This window comes from Cyprinus carpio, chromosome B3 (assembly GCF_018340385.1).
Source record: "Cyprinus carpio isolate SPL01 chromosome B3, ASM1834038v1, whole genome shotgun sequence".
Taxonomy (NCBI): Eukaryota; Metazoa; Chordata; class Actinopteri; order Cypriniformes; family Cyprinidae; genus Cyprinus; species Cyprinus carpio.
The window spans coordinates 14,681,653-14,705,474 of record NC_056599.1 but is presented as its reverse complement, the minus strand read 5'-3'; the positions used below and the strand labels follow the sequence as shown (position 1 = coordinate 14,705,474).

Sequence of the window (23,822 nt, the reverse complement as noted above, 5' to 3'; positions counted from 1 at the left end):
ATACTGGGAACTATATTCTCCAATCGGCATTTGGGGCACAGCTTCCCGTTACTTGGGGCCGGAGTTAGTGGCTACTTGTTGGGCGGAACGTTATTAAGCGCCGCACCACGGGGGACGCGCCAGTGGTGGGGAGCAGAGAGTTTCGCTCAGAGTTGCGGAGGTAATAGAGTCATCACTTATCTTAGCACGAGTACATTTGAAAGTAGTGTACAGTCTATGGTCGTTCGCTGTTGATGTAATGGTCAAGAGCCTGCGACACTCCAAAGGGGAGAGGCCTAGGTAAGACTATGGTGTTTCATGAGAAGTTCCAACCAGACTAAACGCTGATGATGAGTGTTAGGTCGACGCGAATGGCTACTGGTTCTGGGTTTCCGTTACCAAGAGGACACCACTTATCTCGACGCTCCAGTCAACCCCATCACGAAGTATTTCGTCAGGTTTGCTCTTAACTAGTTGCTGCGCACTGACAGTTTTACTGTATAGGGACGACTATTTGGAACAGCCAAAATGCCAAGTGGCACCCGGCAAGGACCATGAAACGGTGTGCTAAAGGAGACAGCTCATCCCATCGATAATAAAGAAAGAAAGAGTAGATCACCTGGTGCCTGTCGGTAAGATGAAGTTCCGTTTATGTTTTTGAGATGACTAACATGTATCAATGACTGGTAACAGAGCCATGCGTAATGTAATATAAGCGTCGTTAGTGACACTATTACGTGAAAATAGGCGCTCCGTTTATCCCCTTTATTGTTTTTTATTGTGGTTGTCTTGTGAACACACTGTATCGTCCAATAACAAATGAGCGGCGCTAAATGTAACTCTCGGTACTAATACATTCAACTTGCCTAATGAAATTGGAAGGGGGAATGTGCAGTTTATCTTTTTTGAGAAGAATGTTTGTGAAATAGTAGGCTAACAGTTATCTGGTCCTGTGGGTTCCTTTTTCAAAAACTATTTGCACTTGTGCTTTACTTCTCGCATCATCGTTGGCTAATTGTGTAAATGCAATTATATAACATTACTGGTATTATATGTCTGTTGAATATAGTTGAGTACCAGCCTGTAATAAGCAAGTGAGGTACAACATATATCAATCGTTAAATAATTCTTTATAACATTGTTCTGTAGATAATTAATTAATTCAGGATGAGATGATTGTTTCTACAGCAACTTTGTAACCTCCTCGTCGGTGTATCCGGGCTCACAACCTATATTGTTCTGGTTGTCAGCTTGGTTTGATAACCAGTAAATTACCGGAGTTGTGGTCCACAGGAGAAGTCGGGCGGTGAGGGTTTCGTGGGCCTTGCTTGTGCCCTTATCTGCCTTCGGTCGGGGGCAGGTTTTTTCTCCCTCTTTTTCGATCTTCTGTACCCCCTCGTTATGGGATGTCAAGAGCCGGGACAAGTCTCACAAAAAAAGTCAGCCCTGATCACGGTAACGTCTAGCTAGTCGTCCCGGTTGTTTTGTTTAACCGGAACCATCAACAGGGCTCTCGTGTGACCTCAGTTTGCGCTAATCACTCCGCCCAAGTAGCCACTCCGCCCAAGTACGCTAAGCTTGTTCTCGCACCCCCCCTAAGATGAATTATAGTTCCCAGTATTTATACGATTTAAAAATGTCTCGTCTTTTTTCATATAAAAACAAGGGGGGGGGCCTTTTTTCGTTTTTTCTTTGTACAACGCTGGTGCCTACACAGAATCACCAACATGTAACATAGGAACATGTTTGCAGTATTTGGTCCGTAAATTGGATTACACATGCTAGCATTAGCCATTCCATCCAGTCTTTTGTGCTAAGCTAGGCTAGCGGGTGGGTGCGTCCAAATAAACCCTGACAGAACGCACCGAAATGAAAAAAAAGGTATACATGGACTTATCTAACGCTGGGGATCCTGTGAATAGCTAACAGTCCCAAAAAATGTCGGAGTGTTCCTTATAATGTTTTGAGGGTAAACTAAGACCTAATCCATCTCCTGAGCATAAAACGTGACCTCACTCCGAAAAAAGCTTTTCTCTGTCTGCAATATCAGATATAGCAATCAGGTACAAACTCAATATCAACTCCAATATTTCTCAATACATCCGCTTCCAATTTTAGAAGAAACATTAAAGACAAATTGATATAAATCAAAGAACTCAATTAAGTCTCCTGAGGCATGGGAAAAAAAAAACAACCCTCTGAGCAGTAAATGTTCCTCTGGGAAGACAGCAAAGTCTGATCAGAAATATGACCTTGACGTGGAGAAGAAAAAAATAAAATAAATTTTTTGCTAAGCATTGTACATTTATGTCATATATCTAAAAAGTAATTGTCTTAAATGTTCTTTCTGAAACTAAGAAGAAACATCTGAGGCAATGCTACTGTCACATTACTCACATTCTCTGCACTCTGAGCAGGATAGCCAGCCTCTGATATATGAATTATTAAACTCATAAGTAATTATTCACAATCTTTATAGACAATATTTAAAACTAAAGAAAATTAGAGTGCAAAGCAGCATTGGCCAAAGCAAATCTAGAAATGAAGATGCAAATTAAGAGACTAACTCCTCCAAGCCACTACTAAAACTTGGTTGTACTTACTACTAGTGTGCGTGTAGGTCCATTAGACGAGCAGAAGGGAAGAGTGTGTCGTTTGTGTGGAGAGTCCAGGCGTCCCTCCCAGGCCGGTCCCGCCATGCGGTCTAATTACTTTCTGAGCCTAGAAACAACACTGCGTGAGAACCATGCTGCTGTTATTGAATACCTACACCTGTTACTACTGGCAGGTACACAGTGCTGCCAAGACAAGGGGGTGCAGAGCCTCTTGTGTGGCACTGGGTCCTAGTGGTCCTTCTTCAGAAGCGAGAATGGTCGTTGTGTGCTTATTTACGGTCAGGATCAGTAGTGTTAGCAATCGGGATGATCGTCATTGTAATTTTTAAGCGCGAGAGACGAGAAGCCAGATGTAACAAAAGGTAGGTGTAAAATACTCCGTGTTGTGCATCTACTGCCAGCAAGCAAAGAGCGAACACATTAAAGATTGTTGGAAGTGTTGCTTGTGCTTGAAGCAGAGAGTGGGGATAAAAAAGGCGAAGGGTGGTCACCTTGTTTCTGTCCTGTTAAAATGAGAATTAGGATTGAGTTAATCTGATAAAGACTAGAAGGGCTCCCAGATTGTGTCCTGGACAGCAAGGGGTTAGCAGCAAGACAGAAACATGTGCTATGTTTATTCCACGTACACATACACGCAAACACACAGATCGACTCACCTCAATAACATCCACATCCTTCAAAAACACATACTGTTTCCAAAGTCACACACAAATACATAAGCTTGCTATACAAAAAGCCTTCCTATATTTCAACACTCATTATTTCAAGGACACACAAATGTCGCTACTCCTATCATTACAAGGACTTTCTATAGGTGTAGAGCTAATTATATTTTCTACCCCTTAACCCTCACAGAAAATATTTTGCATTTATTTCTATATTTGTTTATATAAAATATTGTTTATTATCGTAATGCAGGGTTACTGACCTGAAATCTGAATACATCTACATTATTGATCCCATAAATACGTCAAACCATTGCTAAACAGTTGCTAGGGTGTTCAGAGAGGCTTTTAGCACTTTACTACATGGTTTCTAAGTTATTCTGGGTGGTTTCCTACTGGCTTAGTTCAACTAAAATAAATATTCTGTCATCATTCACTCCCCCTCATGGCTTTCTTCTGTGGAACATAAATTAGGATATTTTGAAAAATGTCACCATGTTCCATATACAATGGAAGTCAATGATGTCCCTTTCTCAAGTATATTCCTTTGTGTTCTGCAGTAGAAAGAAAATTGTAAGGGTTTGGAAAAACATATGAGTGGGAGTAAACGGTTAGGTTTTTATGGTCCCTAAAAATAACTTGTCTATGTGACATTTTCACCTGATTTAAAGGAATAATTCACCCAAAAAATGGAAAAAAAAAGTCATTATTTTTCTCCCCCTCATGTCGTTCCAAAAGTTTTCTTTCTTGTGTTGAACACAAAAAAATATATATTTTAAAGAGCAAAACAGTTGTTTGTCCCCATTGACTTTCATAGTAGGGGTAAAATATCTTCTTTTATGTTCACCATTAGAAAGAAACTCATACAAGTTTTCGTTTTTGGGTAAACTATCCCATTAACCACTAAGTATGTGCAATAAAACTGGGGATGTTTGCTTTAGCATAAAAACAGCCATGGACGCCACTAGCATGTGTGCAATTTATTATGTGTGAATCTGAGTTTAAAAAATACCTTGAGCTGCATTAGGACTCGCTATGCTGTGTTAGTGTGGCTGTCATAGCGACTGTACACCTAAGGGATGTGTACTGAAAAGGACAACGGCGACGTACAGATACATTTTTCTTTTCTGTGCTCTCTCTCTCTCTCTCTCAATCACGTTCTGTCCCTGGGCCTGCTCTCCCAGCCGCGCTGTCTGTCCAGAACAGTCTATCTATGTCTGAATTACATCACATTACACCCTCATTTGAAATTCGTGACCACCTGCACACGCTTCGGCTCTTTAGCTTTAACAATACACACACACAAGCACAGTCTCCAATCTCTCTTACTGCCCAGCCGAGGGACTGCCCAGGTCATTTGACAATATGTGCATGTGTGGATTATACTTGATATGTTGCCATGTTTCAGAAGGATAGTTCATCCAAAAACGAAAACTCTGTCAACATTTATTCACATACACATCGAAACCAGTGTTGTTGTCTTTAACTAAAACTGAAATGACTGAAAAAACATTTCCGGTAACTGAAATAAAGCAAAATAAAATGTGCATTGCATGAAAAGTTTGTTACATTAAAAAAAAAAAAAAAAAAAAAACAAAACAAAAAAAAAAAAACACAAAGACTACAATTAAAATATAAATTAAAGCAATTTGAAATATTAATTAGTTTATAGATAACTGCCTTGACAATTAAACAAATAAGGTTACAATTAAACAGACTACAATTAAAATGAAAACAATAAAATAAAGCTAATTCAAAATGAATTAATACTATAACAGTATATAAATGATTGACAATTAAATGTTTAAGTTAAATAGAAATGAAAAAAGTAATAAAACTGACAAAAGCTAGGGGTGCAAAATTAAATAAAATACCATAAAATAAACACTAAAACACTGGTAAATATCAACAAAAAACTAAAACTAATTTCACATAACGTTAATTTGCTTACAGCTAGTAAATAACATAAATCTAACACATAAGAAACAACCAAAACTCAAGTGTTGTGTGGTGCACAAAAAACAAAAGCAAATGTGTCGGGGAACATGTCCCAAGGGGCTGTATTTTTTTTTTTGTTTTTTTTCCATACCATCAATTGAAAGGAAAACCAGTGAAAGCTGTGTTTACTATCAGTATCATTTGGGGCAGAGAACTTGGACATATCTGCTGTAGATAACTCCCATTTTTTATTTTTAGCTGAACTATCCTTTTAATCTGGCCCAGAGGTGAAAAAAAAAACAGTTGTGGGGTGATATGGTGTTGTGTGGTGCAGATTTTCCAAAAAACGTCAACCAAAACAACACCCTGAAGCACAAACAGCTTCGAGGCACGTCCCAGGAGTCCGCTAATCAGGACAATTAATCGATCCTTTAAGCCAACGAGTGGTAAAGGAAAACAGGGGATGGTGCGGCGGTGGGTGGTTACGACACTGTTGTTAATGAAAAATAATTGTAAACTGTTATAAAAGGAGAATAGATAGAGAAATAGGAGGTAAATACTTAGCAGGCAGAAGCGACAAGTAGAGGGGAAGATAAGAATGGAGACAGCAAGAAGGAGGAGGAGGTGGGGGGGCCCGTCATGTTCCCTCTGGGATGGCCATTATTGTGCGTAAGAACACTCGTTGAAAATGTGAAGGCAGAGAACTGACTCTCACAAAACTTGTGCCAGGCAGCACAATGGTAGGAGCAACCACAAGGGTGGAAGGACCGGCATCCGAGGGTGTTGTAAACTGATTGAGCATTATCAAGCGGAGGGGTGGAAGAGTCACACTGAGGTGCAGTCTCCCAACAGGTTTAGTAACTCATCTCCCACAAGACATTTCCACAAAAACAGAGAACAGAACATGCTTGACACAAAACAACACCACACACACACGTGCATGATCTGAAATGGTCGCGAGTCAGCGGAAATACCTCAATGCGAGAAGAGCATGGGCAGGACGTGACAGGATTTGCGTCTGTTCCACATCTCTCAGGCACGAGCTACCTATCTAGACAACCTTTCACGGAAAAGCACTGTTCTGTCAAAATACATATCAATGGCTCTATGAGAGAAAAATGTCAATTGTGTAAGAAGTCATGATTCATCGCGTCAGGGTTTATTTTGTTTATTTTATTAATGAGCAAGCTGACTGTACATTATTCACTTGTAACAAACCTACTTGCTATTTACCCAAAGACATCTATAAAATGGATGTAAGTATTGAATACTAAGTGCTATGAAAGTCAAATCAGTTGCCTTGGGAAAGCAGTCAATTATTCCATTTAGCATCATTATACCAAAAATATTTGACTGCAGAAATATCACTACTGACCAATCAGAGTAGAGTAACTAACTTAGCAAAAATGCTAACGGTAAATTTTGTCTGAATTTTTCAAGCAATATTTGGATGGTTTGTCGTGAGTGAGTGTTAATGTACGACCACATTGGACATTGTGTTAGTATTTCCATTCATTATTAGCCATGACGTACGTGGGTGAGCAGAATGCTAATCACATGCAACGCAGGTTCTTGCTGGGGCGAACCAAAAGTTCAAATTTAATTCTAACCTTTGATTGGTCAATGGTAGTACACCGACGCTTAAAAATGGTAGTTTAAAACCAGTACAGGATCTTACGTATCACAAACTGACTCTCTTGGCGGTCAATACACAGGAATACACAAAGGTGTTCGAAAGATTTAATGGTAGTTGTGAAAGTGTGGGTCGCCAAGATTTTAACATTTTAAAATGTAGGATAGGTATTTGTGATTTATAATTTTATTTAACACCAAAACAGAAAGCTGCCGGGGAGAGCATGACAGGGGACCTACACTCTCCCTGTTATGGCAGGACTAGCATTGGTGGGGGTTCATGAAAGAATTTAGCATATTTAAAGTCTTTCTGTAGCTTTTTAGTGGGATATTGTTGGTTAGCTTCAAGCTTCAAAAAAAGTGTTTGCGGGGTTGCACGCGAACTAAAATATTCACCACAACTACCGACTTCCAATGGCTCATCATGGCCACAGATGCTTTAAGCTTGACTAGCGAACGATAGTTTGCTGGTTCCTATAGGAGGGCAGCAACAGGACTAGAAAATCTTGGGTGGAAGGACTTCCGACACTGTTATGGGGGCTCAGGAGAGTTTCCAAACATTTAAAATAACAATAAATGCATATCTCTGAAAGCGGCTCCACTAGACGTCTGAATATATTACTGATCGCTGCGAAAATTGAGAATGCAGGGGCGGGGAGAATGCAGAGTTTTTATCGGGTAATCCTGATTTAGAATGAGCAGAAATCATGTGAGAAGTATAACGAAGACCAAGAGCCACAAAGGACTGATAAAAAGAGGACTGTTATATGGCGCAATAGCCATGGCGGCAGCGTTGAGTGTCCATGATGGTATAGTCTCGAAAGGGGATTGTGCACAGCGCATTCCGCAGGACTTATACAATAAGTAAACGGCAGCAGGGCCCCTGGCTGTCATGTAGATGGCAAAGCTGATGGCTGATGGAAGAGAGTCAATTGACCGGCATTCCATAGGCACGAGACACCCCGCTGACATTCTTCTGGTGAACCGGAAATGTGGCAAAGCTGGAAAGAATGTTGCACTTTAAACAGCCATTTCATGGCATTCTTTTTAAAGGGCCTAGTGTGAACCACATATAATCAAGCGGGAGAGTACGCAGTGCCTAAGCAGTACTAGAACAATTCAAGATCTGTCACGTAGAGGCCTCGAGCACGATATCGTTGCCTATTTTAGGACAGTTTTAACGAGCGAAGCAGGTCACTAGGGGGAATTGGAACAGATCATTCAAATTTCAATCGAGCCAAACCGTAGATTATGTTGAGGGTGAATTATGCCTGGTTCAAGAGCAGTTTCAAAGGTCTATGCAAAAGTATGTGAAAACTAGGAGAAATACTCAAGAGACTGTGCAAAGAGGGAATCAAGTACGAGGCAGCCCCTGAAATCTCTCGTGTGATTGGCAATCACAAAGTGTGGCACTAGAGGAGGTACACCCGAAATCAGGAACTGACGAGCTGGATTGGCACCTACGGAGGAGCAAAGCAAGGTATGAGCCAGAGAAGTGAAGGGAGAGAGGGAGATCGGGGAGAACCAGCTTCGGAACTGGTAGCAAAGACAGCCACCTCTCACACACAGATTACCGCCAACGGAGCCCACAGTATACCCCTCCCCTCCGTGTTGGACGCTAGGCCATCTCGCCGGAGGCCACCCTTCCGGTGAGCAAAACGGCGGAAGTGGAAGCTGTGCATGGGCTTACCGGGTGGCCTGCGCCACGCGTGGGGACAGTGGCCTACCCAGACAGGACATACACGAAAAGGACAGAGAACTTATACACAGGAAGATAAGGGGGTGCGCCGGGGGGTGCCGGAGCGTGCTCTGTGTACAACTTAGAGGAGGTGGGTAAGAGCGTGACGGAAGAGGTGAAGGGTGGGGAGGATCTGAGGGATACCTGTCGCGGCTTTTTTGATGAAAACACATGAGAATTTTGGGAGACGGATTGCAACGCGAGAGGGTAGAGGAGATTGAGGTGAAAGAAAAAGAGGAGATTAGAATGTGGGAAGTGGCGAGAGGGAAAAGAAACAGAAAAGCGGGGAAAGCGATGGACACATGAAGCAACCTGGTAATGAGAATGCAGAAGCAATTTGGCATGGTGATGCGAGCAGATACCAACTCTACCAATCGTTACGTTAAATCCAAAATAACGGTATAGGTATGGAAAACACCAGGGCTTGATCCTGATAAGAAGGAGAGGTAAGGAGAGGAAGGAGGGTAGGAAGGGACAAGACGCGGTAACAAAAAGGTGTCTACAAGAAAAAAAAAAGGTCCTTCAACAGTATGGAGGATTCGCTTTGGCTCTGGGCAAGGAACAGATTACAAAAATTAATACGCAAACAAGTAGGGAGAATGAATAAATGATGGCTCATGACAGAGGGGTGGAATTGGCACAGGTCTGGGGTTGCGCCGTGTCGGCGGGAGAGTCTGGGTGTTAGTGGGAAAAGCAAATGGAACTTCCTGTCCAACAGAAGAAAAGTAGAGCGGATCGATTGGTGCTCGGTGTAAAGTAGGCTCGTGCGCGTGTGAGGTGAGAAAGAAAAAAGGACGATAGAGAGCAGTGCACGCTGTGACATGTGACGCAGTTAGTCGGCTATGCGTGGTTTTTTCCCCTTGGTGTTAGAAGTGATCAGATTTAAAGGATGGTTATTAATTTCCCTCAAATAGACTTAATTGGAACTTTTAGCAGGACAGCTGTTGGAGCATTCTGCTTTTTTCGCAAGTGAGAGTTGCGTGTGTGTGTGGGCGGCACGTTCGTTATGCATGCATGAGGTCTTTCTGTGCACAAGGGATGAGTGCGTGGATTGGCAGGACACGTTATGTATGGTTGGACGTGTGTCGGTGTTATCTGAAACAAGAACCCAAATTTGGAAGGAGTTTCGGTTATAAGCCAGAGAAAGGAAGAGAGAAAACAAGTGAGAGAGAGAAAGAAAGAGAGAAGGAGGGATATAAACATCAAACATGAGCACTACACAAGGTGCTGGGTTAGGAGAGGGGGATGAGGGAAGGAAACGGAAGAGGAAGGGGAGGAGGAGGAGGAGGGCGGGGTGGGGCGAGCTGTGGTTTTATGGTCATTGTGGTCTTTCCCTTTTTGGTCCACTTCTATTCAAGCATCGGAAAAAAAAAAGAGAGAGAAGATCAGAGCCCACGGAGCGAGAGGCGCGGCGGTTGGTCCCCAAGCAACAGTGAAGAGCCGAAAGAGAGAGAGAGAGTGAAAGATAATGAAAGCAAAAAAACAGGGTTGCAGGGGAAAAAAGAGGGAAATTGAGATTAAATAAAAAGGCTATCCTTTCTCAAATCATGTCATTCACGTCAGTTGTGAATTGTAGGCGCTTTACAGAGAGATGATGACTCCGATTTTTTTTCTTTTTTTTGGTGAGTAATGAGAGGGGAGAATGGCCTCAACTGCTTTCAGCAAAGTTTAGCGAAACCCCTTCCATTCTTCATGTCCAACATGACACGCAGATTACACTTCCTCAAAATCACAAACACACTCTGCCCCCTCCGCTTCCCCTCCTTCACCCCGTTCTCCCATGCATCTGTCTGTTATTTCCGCTATCCACGCTTCTGCATCTTTGGGGCTGCTGTGATCGAGAGAGAGAACATGATGCATGTTTCGAAATGGCAATAGCACGCATCCTAGTTTTGCAGTGTGCAGTATGTATACAGTGCGCAGTATGTAAATTTCCACCTGAAATACCTGCATGGTCTCGCTAATTTTACCCGAAGATGTGGGCAACAGAGCACACTGGTGTGGAATAATGTATTCCATAATACTGGACTTTGAGTTTCTATAATTTAGGCCCCAAATGGTTAAAGTATGTGGATGTAAAATGCTTGTATGCAAGTTCTGTTTCATTTGCTGTCATATGTGTGAGAAATGTTGCCTGGTTGCAATTTCATAATACAACGCAAAGTTCTTAGCATTGCCGCAAGCGTTGTATTATAGCAATCATTCTTTAGCCCCCAAATGTACAATGAAGAGGAATGTTGAAGGCAAATGCTTTCTAATATGCAAGTTCTATGTTATTTTGTCACTGCATTGCGAAATGTGTCAGGCTGCAATTCATAACGAAATGCAATGCAACTTTTTTAGCATTGCTACAAGGCTGCTTATAGTTGAACAATTTCCAGGCCCACAAAAATGTGTCAGATGCTTAGGTATGTGGATGCAAATGCTTTTAGCATGCTAGTTCTATTTAATTTGTGATGCACTGGCCACAATTAGCAAACACACAACAAGTTCGTAGTAATGCCAAAAGGTTGTGTTATACGCGAGCGAACAATTCAAGGCCCAAATTGTACAAAACACAAGTATGTGAATGCAAAATGTTTCAAGTATGCGCAAGTTCTATGTAAATTGTCGTGCACTGCGAAATATGCCAGGTTGCAATTCATTAATAGAATCACAAGATCTTAGAATTGCCACAAAGTTGCTATTGTGATCAAATCTAGGCCAGAAATTGTACAATGCATAAGTATGTGAACACAAAATGTTTCAAGTATGCAAGATCTACTTAAACTGGTGTTGTAAATTGCGAAATGTGCCAGGTGGCAATTAATAATACAATGCAAGTTTCTTAATATCTCCACAAGGTTAGCACATATTTTTTTAGGCCTAATGTACAATGCACAAGTATGCAAAATGTAAAATCTTTTAATACGCACAAATATATTTCATGTCTAATGCTTTGCGAAAAAGTGGTCAATTTTAGTGCAACGCAAAGTTCTTAGCATTGCCACAAGGTTTTGGTATGGCCTTTTTAGGCCCCCAAAATGAAGAGGAATGTGAAGGTAAATGCTTCTAATATGCATGTTCTATCTTATTTGTCATGGCATTGTGAAATGTGTCAGGCTGCAATTCAAAACAAAAACAATGCAAAACTTTTTAGCATTGCTACAAGGCTGTTATACTGAACATTTTCAGGCCCAAAATGTGTCAGATGCTTAGGTATGTGGATGCAGATGCTTTTTAGTTCGCAACTTCTATTTAATTTGTGATGCACTGGCCACAATTCGCAAAACACACCAGTTCTTAGCACTGCCACAAAGTTGTGTTTATAGTGAACAATTTGAGGCCCAAATTGTACAAAGCACAAGTATGTGGAATGCAAATATTTTTTATGTATGCAAGTTCTATCTAAATCTACAATGCGCTAGCATTGCAAAATATGTCCGGGTTGCAATTCATAATACAACGCAAGTTCTTCTAGAATTGCCACAAAGTTGCTATTGTGAACAGTTTTAGGCCCAAATTGTGCAATGCATAAGTATGTGAACACAAAATGTTGCAAGTATGCAAGTTCTATTTAATTTGTTGCAAATTGCCAAAATGTGCCAGGTGCCAATTAATAATACAATGCAAGTTCTTAATATTAGGTTAGCACATAATTTTTAGGCCTAATGTACAATGTCTTATGTTTTGCGAAACATGTCAGGCCACAAAGTTCTTAACATTACCACAAGGTTATGTTATGGGAATCTTTTAGGCCCAAAATGTACAATGCGCAAGTATGTGAATGTAAACCTTTTAGTATGCAAATGCAAATAAATAAATAAATAGGCTTATACAGTATATGCTTTGTAGTAAGATGTATGCTAGTATTGCCATTTCGAATATATTTTCCAAGAGTGTTGGAGTCTTTCTGCAGCTGTGAGGAGGAAAAAAAAAAGGGTTAACAAAGAGACAGAGTGATGCAGTGATGTAGAGGAGAGAGCGAGAGATAGAAGAGAGGTGATGGAAAGACTGATTTCTCTCTGAACCTGAAGGGGCTGGTTCGGGCTCGGCTGGGATCGGAAGAGTGAGCTGTTCTTTCTCTCTTACAGAGCTTGACCACTTATCGCTTCTACTTACTGAATCCATCAAGATCCAGCTGCCAATCACTGATTGTGGTCTGTGGGACCGTGCGGTGTGGCTAAGGTACATTTTTGAAAACCATGAAACAGGCTGAGAGAAGGAGAGAGGCCATTATAGTAAGGAAAAAGTTGGAGAGAAAAAAAAAGTAGAGAGAGAGAGAAAGGGTCAGCAGAACAGAGGAACAATTTAGTTTCCACTGCCTGCTGGAAAAACCAAGTTTGAAGTACAAGTTTTGAGGTGGCCATTCTGGTTTTGGGAACATGGTAGATGGTTTGTGCTGGTAAGATGTCAGTTAAGATAAGACAGTTTACCCCACTCTAACCAGCTTGACCAGGTGACCTTGTGCTAGTCCCATATAGCAGCACTTTGACTATCAGATAAAAGCCTGCACTGCATCATATCTATAACCAGGAACTGCCTACTTAAGATGCGATAACCCTTTGCAAATTTTCACGAAAAGGTCCCACTGTTTATTGGTTATGGTCACTGCTCACAAGTCACTTTCATACCAAGCGGCTTTTTGTTGGTCACTACAATAAAGCAATCCGCGGCATGACCAACTTGGACCTGTTGCGGAATTCTGCTTGGGAAAAATTTTCGCCCTCATAAGAAATTCAAGATTGCATGGATTCTTATTGAAACGATCCTGAATATCCCTCAAGAAAATTTGTAAATGTGACCACATTTCTGTCTGGGTTTAGTTTTACTCTGTGTGTTTGTATTTAAGAGCACAGCTTTGAAATGTATGACAGAGAGACAGGCTAGCGTGTGACAGTGAGTGGACAGCTTGTCTGTCTCGCCGATCGGGATGTGCTAGCAGTGTTAGCCTTACCCATGGCTGACCACACAAAAGCGCTCAGTTAACCACTAACATGTTAGCAACATGTTTCTGCCTGTAGCCGGCGACACGCAAGCGTGTGTCTTCCCCCCCAGACCCACTGTGTCTCTTAAAAGGCGAACCGGATTGTCTGAAAAAGGGGATCTCGAGGGAGAGAGGGATGGAACGATCAGTGGAGGAAAGAGAGGGGAAGAGACACTCGTTTCTGAGCCTGTGCGGGTTTAAGGTTCTGAAGTTGAGGTCTTTGAAGTGATCTCACACATACGACACACACTTACACTGTCTGTATAAAGGCAGCGGGCAGCCGTCACTGTTCTAACTCACTCACAACCATTTGAGAACTGAAGAGCAGGGGGACTAAGGATGAGAATCAGAAGGAATTTAGGTTACTTAAAGATTCCACTTAAACGATTCCGGTTCCATATTGATTCTATTAGCAGTTCTTTTTAGTACTTTTGTGGAAACAAAATGACAACTCTGCCGAGAAAAGAAAAGAAGAAAAAGAGCTTGAGCTGGTTTTAAAGGTGTTCTTAAAGACCAGCAAAACAACAAACACTGCAATTAAATTTTTATTTATTTATGTATTTATTTATTTATTTATTTTTTACCTTTTTTTTATTGATTATAACTAATAGTAAAACATTTACACTAAAGATTTCTACTTCAAATAAATGTTGTTCTATTGAACTTTCTATTACAAAATGTATCATTAGTTTCTACAAAAATGAAGCATCGCTGTTTTTCCTCATTGGTATGTTGGTATTGGAAATGTTTATGGAGCACCAAGGATCATGTGCCATTGAAGACTGGAGTAATGGAGTTAAATCTATTAAAAAAGAAAACAGTTCAATTAAATTGTAAAAGTAGGTTTCATTAGTATTACTGTTCTTAGTGTATTTTTTGCAGCTTTGTTGAGCATTAGAGATATCTTTAAAAAAATAAGCATCTTACCAAACCTAAGCATTTGAATGTTAGTGTAGGCTTGCTTAAGTAGGTATTTCAAAAGGGAAAATCCGGTTGTAAATGTATCTTTTATCTACATGTTGTCATATGAGCAACCTTTCAATAAGTACCCAGAGAACTACACAGTACACATAATACAGCGACAGTTCTCATTTCAGCGCGAGTTTTTTTTGACTGATTCATTAAAATGACAAATTAATGATCTGATTTGTATGTGAATGACTATGTTTGCGGCATAACCAGCAAGGACAGGAAAACTGGAAAGAATGATTGTCTATGTATTTTCTTTGCTGCATTTACTCTAACTGCATTAAATTTAAACTCCAAAATCAAAAGTGCAACATTTTTGTTGTGGCATTGTAGATTCAGTAACATAAAATATATTGACAATTTATTTTATCATAGTGTTTAGTCTGCATCAGCAGAACAAAACAGAGGAATGTAAATATCATGAAAATTATTTGATTCTAGTATTTTTTCCTGTAAAACTCCAACAGAAATGTATTCGCCCTAAGGGTGACATAACAGAACTAATGCAAAGCGTTTCATTTTATTAAAAAAATAGCCGACAGAGACATCCCTCTGTGTATGTGATTTCATCGCTTGTTAACAGGGTGATGCAAATCTGACGAGAACATTATGCGCTGGTCTTTGCATGAAGGAACAAGCTCTCTCTCTCTCTTTCTGTGCAGATGCCTCAACAATGGTGATTCATATGAGACTTCATTGAGGGACCATGGCATATGTGCCGTCTCTCTGTGTGACCTGGATTTGAGTCATACCAAAAGTGTTTTTCCCCTTGAGCCAGAGAGAAAGACAGTATGGAAGACAGAAACCACAAAGATAGCACGACAGAGGGGTAGACAGAAGGAGAGATACCTAGACCTATAGAGAGAATGGAAAGAAATAGCTAGAATGAAAGGAAAGAATGATAGAATGAACGATAGCTACATTGATAGAACGATTGATAGATAGAACCAAGATAGATAGATAGATAGATAGATAGATAGATAGATAGATAGATAGAGAGATAGATAGATAGAGATAGATTGTGTGAATGTGAATGACAAGAATGTGACTTGATACTTGCAGGAGCATTTCTTCATAAATCTGTGATGGAAATGTGGGGAGAAAGAGAACAAAGAAAGTGTTAGTTTGACTCATTCACATTTCCTCTTCCACCTGTAGAGAAAAAGATCCAGACATCCACACAAACATAAACACTCGCGCATTACAAACACGTCAAGCACTGGTGCATGCGGACTCGGTTTGGACGCTTTCAGTGGGCTTCCAGCTTTATTTGCCTGTCACTGGTGAACAAGTACGGTGGCCCTTGAGCCTCCTCAGCCCAGCGGTCCTCAGCAATGCTATCAATTACTCATGTGATAATGAGGGGCGCTAAATGAACACACACCTGAGGAGCACAGCCAGCAGATGCCCGCGTGCTTCGCATCACCACTGGAGTGTGTCTCCACGCTAACATTTCTCATGCTTTTCTCTGGCATCAAGAGGTGGAGTTGGAGACGAATCCAGCGGGCAAACTGTTTGCGCAATGTCACTCCAGCACATTCATGAGATTCACGAATTATGTAGGCCTAATACATATTAATGACTCACAGCTGCGGCGGTTTCAAAGCTCTCCGTCTCTCTCTCACAAAGACCAAATTACACCAAAACACCTAGTGCTCATACATACTCCCACTGTTTAACACTTCCTGAAGAGTTTGGAATGGAATGCCACTAAAATATTTTCTCTCACATTTACATCTAAAGAAAAAAATATTCTAAGGATTTATGAGGCTAAAATAAAACAAGCAAATGCAGTCAGGATGTGCACTGAATATAAACAACTGCATCTACTTTTCTTAGCTTCGGGTGATGAAATGCAATCCTACAGCGGCATGGCAAGTTATATCATATTGTGTGCAGTATATTTGCAAAAAAACTATTTGGGCATTTCAGCTAAGCTTAAAATGTATGGATTTGATCATATTACATAACACAAAAAACAAGTGGAATTTATTTCCTAGTGAGAAAAATGTATGTATTTTTTTTGTTGTAAAATGTTAGTGGATCATGCTCATAGTGAAACATTTTGAAAAAAAAAGAAAAGTTTTCAAAAACCCTAAGGTTGTGGGTTCGAGTCTCGGGCCCAGCAATACCACGACTGAGGTGCCCTTGAGCAAGGCACCGAACCCCCAACTGCTCCCGGGTGACCACAGCAGAAAAAGGACTGCCCACTGCTCCGGGTGTGTGTTCACGTTGTGTGTGTGTGGTCACTGCTGTGTGTGTGCACTTTGGATGGGTTAAATGCAGAGCACGAATTCTGAGTATGGGTCACCATACTTGGCTGTATGTCATGTCACTTTTTTTTTTGTATATAATTTAACTGTAACAATAATAATAATGCTAAATTTGCAAAAATATATTAAATAAGCTTTACTTATCACAAAAAAGTAAAAAGTGTAGTTGTTTCTACATAATTATAGTTATAATTAATATAATTAAACTGTAATAATAATAATAATAATAATAATAATAATGCAAAGTTTGCTAAAGATAAATTAAATACAATTTAATATAATTAAATATAGTTTACTTACAGCATTATAAATAGTTGACTAAGGAGTTCTTTCTTTATAATTCTGCTTTTAAGTAATATAATTAATATAAATAATATTATATTGCAAAGTTTTAACAATAACAATAATAAATAAATTGCAAGATATGAAACGTTTTTTACGATTTGTGCATTTAAAGAGTTGACTATGTACTTCTTTCCTAAATAATTCTGTTTTTAATTAATATATTTAATTATAATTACTATATAATAATGCCAAAGTTTACAAAATAAATGAATGAATGAATAAATAATACATTGCAGGCATTAAATATCGTTCATTTAGCATAAAAGAGCTTACTGGCCACCCACTCCCACATTTTTTCACGAAGTGCATTGTCATAGAAATTAATAATGTCTGATTCTGAGGACGTGTACAGCACAGAGTAATTGTCATCTGGTAATTACTGTAATACTTGGCATGACGTGACCACGACATTACTCTTAAAGCACCAAGGCACTAGACAGTTTGATTGGCCGCTGCTCCATTTGAGCCCATAAGTCACCTTTTGTGAAGACTAACGTAAGACGACTATCCTTTAAAACACATCTTATTGCCTTTTCTTGACCTGGCTAAGGTTTTCAGATAAGCTAGCGCAAGTATCAAGTGCGTGCAGTCTTGTTATATAATTCAAAGCGACACCGGACAACCGAGGAGAGATGAACCAACCGACTGGACTAAACAGATTTGTGCCACAAGAGCAAATGAGGACATATTACAGAGGTCGTGGATGCATTAATGCTTCTTGGCCAACATGGCCTCAGGCTGTATGGAGTTTGAGCTAGTCTCCGCTGACTGAGTCAGGCACTGCTGTTTGTCTTTATGGGCTGCTGTTTGGAGCAGAGCTGCCTGTTTGTCATTTCCTCTGAGACACTGAGCTCTGTGGATATGAGGGCCAGAAAGGTTGACTCCTGCTGGCACTCAGCAAACCGACTTTGACATGTTGGCTGCGGTCGCAGTTGTGCGCGACATGAGCGTGTGTATGTGTGTGTTGGCGGGCATACAGACTCTGTCTTTTAAATGTATATGTGTGTGTGTGTGTGTGTAAGACAGTTTGGCTGAATCTGTCGCCGTTCTGTATCGTGTGGCTGTTATCATGGAGGCTTACGCACAAACAGGAGTCTGTCAGAAGCGCCGCAAGCCAAGCTACGTCGTTAAATGCAGTAGGCCTTATTCCTCCATCCTTACATGGTAAATAAACAAACAAATGGGACATATGTCAGTGGTAAACACGCCAATAACCGGCGTGGAACGTGTTCTCCAGCAGCCGTGAAAGATGGGGCATTATCAGAGCAATTAGGTGCGGTAAATTCAATTAATCTTGACAAATCTCCACAGAGGCCCGAGCGATGCCACCATCCCCCGGTAATTAAAAATGGCCGAATTGGTTCGGCATTCGAGGGGCTTGATGTCTGGATATAACTGAGGCACGTTTATATTTATTCCGGCACGCTAGCCAACAACATGTGGAGCCCAGAGAGGAGCGTGTACCTTCCGTGCCCACAGTCCCTCAGGGGAGACGCGACTGACGAAGGATTCTGATAATTGGCTCTTCCTTGTCACTTCAGACAGTGAGGACTTTTCATCATGAAGGAATCAGGTCCCATTTTTCCTCACCTCTCCATTCCTCAAACACCATAAACAAAGTTTTTAAAAATAGGAGATAAAAATGCAAGTCAGCAGCTAGTTAATCACGCATCCTCTCACCTCTGCGCACGGCGCTATTTCAAAGCAACAAGCTAGAGATAGCAACTGGGGAGGAAAAGAAAAAAAAGAAGAAGAGGAAAATAACTCTGACAGGCTAAATGAAGCGGTGAGCAGACTGGTGAAGCGTGCAAGCATTTCAGCTGTGACTCACCTACCGCTCGCCAACATATGTCATGCTAACGCACCGATTTAGCAGCCGCAAACTAGCCTGCCCTATATGCTTACTGTATTCCATTGACAATACAACCTGTTTGAGAGAATCTAATATACTGTATATGCATATGCTCAAGAAAAAGAGAAAACATGAGATAACCGAAGTCAAGCCAGTGTTGGTTATAAGTCATTTTGCTCCTGTCTGACAAAAACAACTACAACAAAATAATATTAAAAAAATACATACTGAAAATTAATACTGTCAGAATAATGAAGAAATGTTTTAATGAATACAAAATAGCTACATATTGCTAAAATAATAATGAAAAAAAAAAGTATTTCTGAAAAAAAGATGAGATAATAATAATAATAAAAAAAACATAGTCTACTATATCAAAAATTAAATGAAGTGAAGACAAAATAATAAAGTCCTGTGAAATTTAAGAAAGAAACAGAAAAATTTGATTACAAAATGTTAAAACAAAAGTTTGTTGATGAAACAAAACATTGAAGTGCAAATAATGAAATGCTGCCAAATAATGCAAAACAAATAAAAAAGCAGTCAAAAGAGAGACAAAATAATGTTTAAACCAGCTAACAAGACAAAATTATAGAAAAAAAATTCAAATGACAAAATTGTCAAAAACAAACAAAACTACCAATAAATATTGTCAAAACATGAAACAAAATAAACACAAGTTGACAACAACAAATATAGAAAACAAAAAGAGAAAATAATAAAACACAGATAAAATAACAAACTAAATATTGTCAAAATAATGTAGCAAAATAGTTGAAATTCTGTCAACAGACAAAAAAACAGAATACTATTAAAATACGAAATAACAACAACAACAACAACAACAAAAAAAATATACATTGAGTCTTTGAGAGAGAGGGAGAGACTAGCCGCTGCTTCTGAAGTAAATCTGAGTCTTGCTAAACATCCGAAAGTGGAAAGCAAGGAATAGTATTTGTACTGTGTGTTTTGATGTGTTTGTGTGGAAGAGGATTGAGGATTACAGCCGCTGAGCAAAGGTGGTCAAAGAGTGTGGGCTGAAGAGTCTCGTTCATTTTGTACAAGTGTGTGTGTGTGTGTGTGTGTGAGAGAGAGAGAGAAAGAATTGGAGACGCTTTAAAGATAAACGCTCAACTCTTCTGGACGCCTCCCAAAAACCTGCAAAAGAAGGAGAAAGAGACAGAAAAAGTGGAACTGAAAGTGGAGATCGAATAAAAGCATGTCAAAGGGAAAAGAAAAGAGATGAAGGCTAAAGACCATGTGCACGGTGTGAGACAAAGAAAAGGAAAATTCAGCAGGTGAATCAAAAGAGAACCAAAGAACAAAACAACACAGCTGAGTACAACCAAAAGTCTGGACAAGAAATCAAAATGTCAGAAGAGTGATCACGAATGAGAAGAGCACACGAAGAAAGCAGAACGCTGGAAAAAAAGAGAAAGGAGGATTAGCGGGCAGAGCAGACCGGCGGGGTTGTAGTCCATCCTCTTTATTTCCTGTGGGAAGAGCAGAGAAACTGACCCCAGGATTATAGATTAGAGTTAATAACCCCCTTCCTGCTCACAGTAAAACCCATTAACTTCCCCCCCCACACCAAACTACCCTCCTAAAGCCCCACAGACCCACCCTCCGCTGAGTCACGGCCCCGTCTGGACCACCTGCACACATAAAAGTCGGCGCTCATGAGGGGGGGAGGAGGGGGTAACCGTCTGAAGGGAGAATTTTCACATGAGCCCGGCTCCCAAACTTGCTGGAAATTCACACCCCTGCCTCTCATTCGCGAGCGATGCGGAAAGCCGAGCGTTGCCATGGGAATATTTAGCATGTGTGCGACTTTGGGTCTTGCAGTCTGAAATAAATTTGAGGTTTGTGTTAACATTCCCATTGTGCAACGCACGCACGCGGCTTGCCGCCTCGCCGCGGCCAAATTTTCATTTTGATTGTCTGTCAGAGGGGAGGTAAAGGTGTTTATAATGCCAGATAAAGCACCCTCGGGGTCATTTTGTTACTGTGTGAGGCTGTGAACGAGTGTGTTTGTGTGCTTACGATCGCCAATAAAGGCTGAGTCTGCACAGAGCTGGGGATACTGAATGCTTATCTACCCCGCATTCGTGTGTTTGTTTGTGTATAGAGCACCTCCCCAATGTGAAAATCTCCCTCAGCCTCTGGAACGTTGCACTGTCGATGGAAAAAAACGGTTTAAAGTGTGAAAGAGTGTGTGTGTGTGTGTGAATGTTAGAAAGAGAGAGAGCGTGTGTGTGTGTGTAGGAGAGAACACACTTGTGTGTGTGTGTGTGCATGACTGAGCATGAGTGAGTCTGTTTGTGTGTGTGAGGATGGCAGTAGCTGGCTGAGGGGGTGGGGTTTAGGTGGGGGCGGGGTGGGGAGGTGAAGGGGCGGGGCAGGAGAGGCGAGGGGATGGGGCTGTTGGGATGGAGTGTCTGTGTCGTTACTCACTGTATGGCACACATTCATACTGGATCTCCAGGTACTTGTAGGTTCCTGGACAGGGGTCAGGGAAAAACATCAGACCGCCACCACCACCACATTGAGTCCGATTATTACACCTGTGAGGACGAGAGAGAGAAAGAGAGAGAGAAAGAGAAAGAGAAAGAGAGGTGTTTAATAAAATCAAAGTCAACAATCATTACATCAGTCAACAGAAGGATCTAGTTTTTACATTTTCTCAAGTGAATGGCCTGTTATGTTAGTTATAAAGTCAGATATAAACTTGCAATTCTGAGAAATAAAGTCACAATACTGAGAAATTGTGAGAAAAAGTTAGAACTGGCAAGTTCATATCTTGCAATTCTGACTTTTATTTTTTGCAATTGTGAGTTTATATCCCATAATTCTGACTATGTAACAATTAATTGAGAAACAAAGCTCAAAGTCCACTTCAAAAGGAGATATTTTATTTAACAGAAATCACTTTTCAAAAACTACAACAAATGACTTGCTTGGACTACAACGCATATTTTCCCAAATACAGACGAATGGGACGAGACCTGGTTGAGCTGCACTAGAGAAGGCAGCGAGTGTTATCACTATGTCGGAGACACGCTAACTTTCCCAAGGGAGACAAGCTTAGAGTGGTTACAATCATCTGGGTTTAACTCGCGCTCAAATTGATTTGATTTGATGTAATATTTACACTGAAGCTCGCAGGCGGCTATGGTAAGGAGCATGACATTTCCCGACCAGGTGCCGAGTGCTGCCAATCACAACACACACTGGCTCAGCTAACCCAATCACACAGCACGTTTCGTATTTCAGAAGGCGGACCTTCATTTGATACAGGAACTATTCGAGCCGTTCATCATGCCAGACTGGGGAGAGAGGTGTCGTAATGTTAAATATGTGAAAAATAATGTTTTTTTTTTTCGAATAACCTAGTATGAGAGCCTGTTAGTACACCCCCAAAACAAAATCAAGACTTTGTAAAAGAGCATAATAGGACCCCTTTAAAAGATTTATATCACTCAATTCTGAGAAAAAAAAGTGACAATTGTGAGAGATGTAAATGTTCAGGTGTGTCTCGTTAATTATCCTTTGGTCTGTGTACTTAAGTTCCTGTCTGTTCAGTTAGTGTTTGTCAGGTCTTGACCGTCAATGTTATGTGTGTCTCCAGCCTTATTTTTGTGTGGAATTTACCTATGTGTGGTCCATTTTAACTGAGGTATTCTGAGTTCGCACACTATACCTGAAAAAGTCACTTTTCTCTAAACCACAATGAGGTTTTTTTTCTCATGTATTTCTGTTTGTGTTGCCTCCTACTGAGGTCTTTTGTATCGCAGTCATTCACTGCGTCTCATTTTGAAGGCTGCACCCTTCTGAGGTCACATTTGTGGGCTGCATATATCATTAAGGCTGTCTCATTTCAGAAAAGTAACCAATATATTCCAAAGTATAAACAAATTACAATAATTTACGCCTTACGAGGAATAACTATCAATTTTATAATGGTTACTTTTCTGAAATTAGACAGCCTCAGTGATGTAAGTGTCCGAAAAATGCAACCTCCCAAGTGCACAGCTTTCAAAGTGAGACACATTTAACAGCACAACTCTTTCCAACATTGGCTATGTTTACATGCACACTTTTTGGTTCAATCGGACTGAATTCATTACGATTGATGAATCTGATTGTAGTGTTTACATGAACGCTAAATAAAGTGATCGAGTTGATGTGCGCGTTTATACTGTATGTCACAATCTTCAAATCAGAATAGATTTTTTTTTGACATGCGCACACTGCTCAAATAGTGAAAGTGAAAGTGACATATAGATAATATGTCACTGTTTGCACATAATAATTCTCTCCTACACGGTTTCTTTATTTGTTTTTAACAGCAGAATTAATATTTACCCGTTTATGGATAAATATATACATATAAACCGCTGTGCTGTGCTGCTCATATTTATCACGCCAAAAAAAAATAAAAATAAACCCTCCCCACCCAAACCGGGTTGCCTGTGGATAAGTATCCAAAACAAGGTTGTCCTGCTCCACTTCACAGTTGCCGAGAGAAAGGAGAGTTTTATAATGACAGGACATGCATTTATATAATACTTTATTCAAAAGGAAGAGCCGCTCTTTCTGTGCATCATACGTCATTACGTTATCTCTGCGCCATTGCAGATGCGCAGTCCTTTCATTTTCGTGGTCAATCCAATCGAGTGTTTACATGCACGTTCAATCGTATTAGAAGAGGAATAAACCACCTCCTTCAATCCGATCGAAATTTCATTCAGATCGAGCTCAATCGGATCGATTAAGGTGTTTATATGAATGTTTTTCAATCCGACTGAGCTGTCAATCCGATTACAAACGGATTATTTGGGTGCATGTAA

General features: G+C 40.4%; 1 pseudogene; it reads right to left on the bottom strand.

Moving 5' to 3' along the window:
• Nucleotides 1-23,822, bottom strand: part of LOC109066033 — a 168,256-nt pseudogene that overhangs the window by 38,937 nt on the left and 105,497 nt on the right.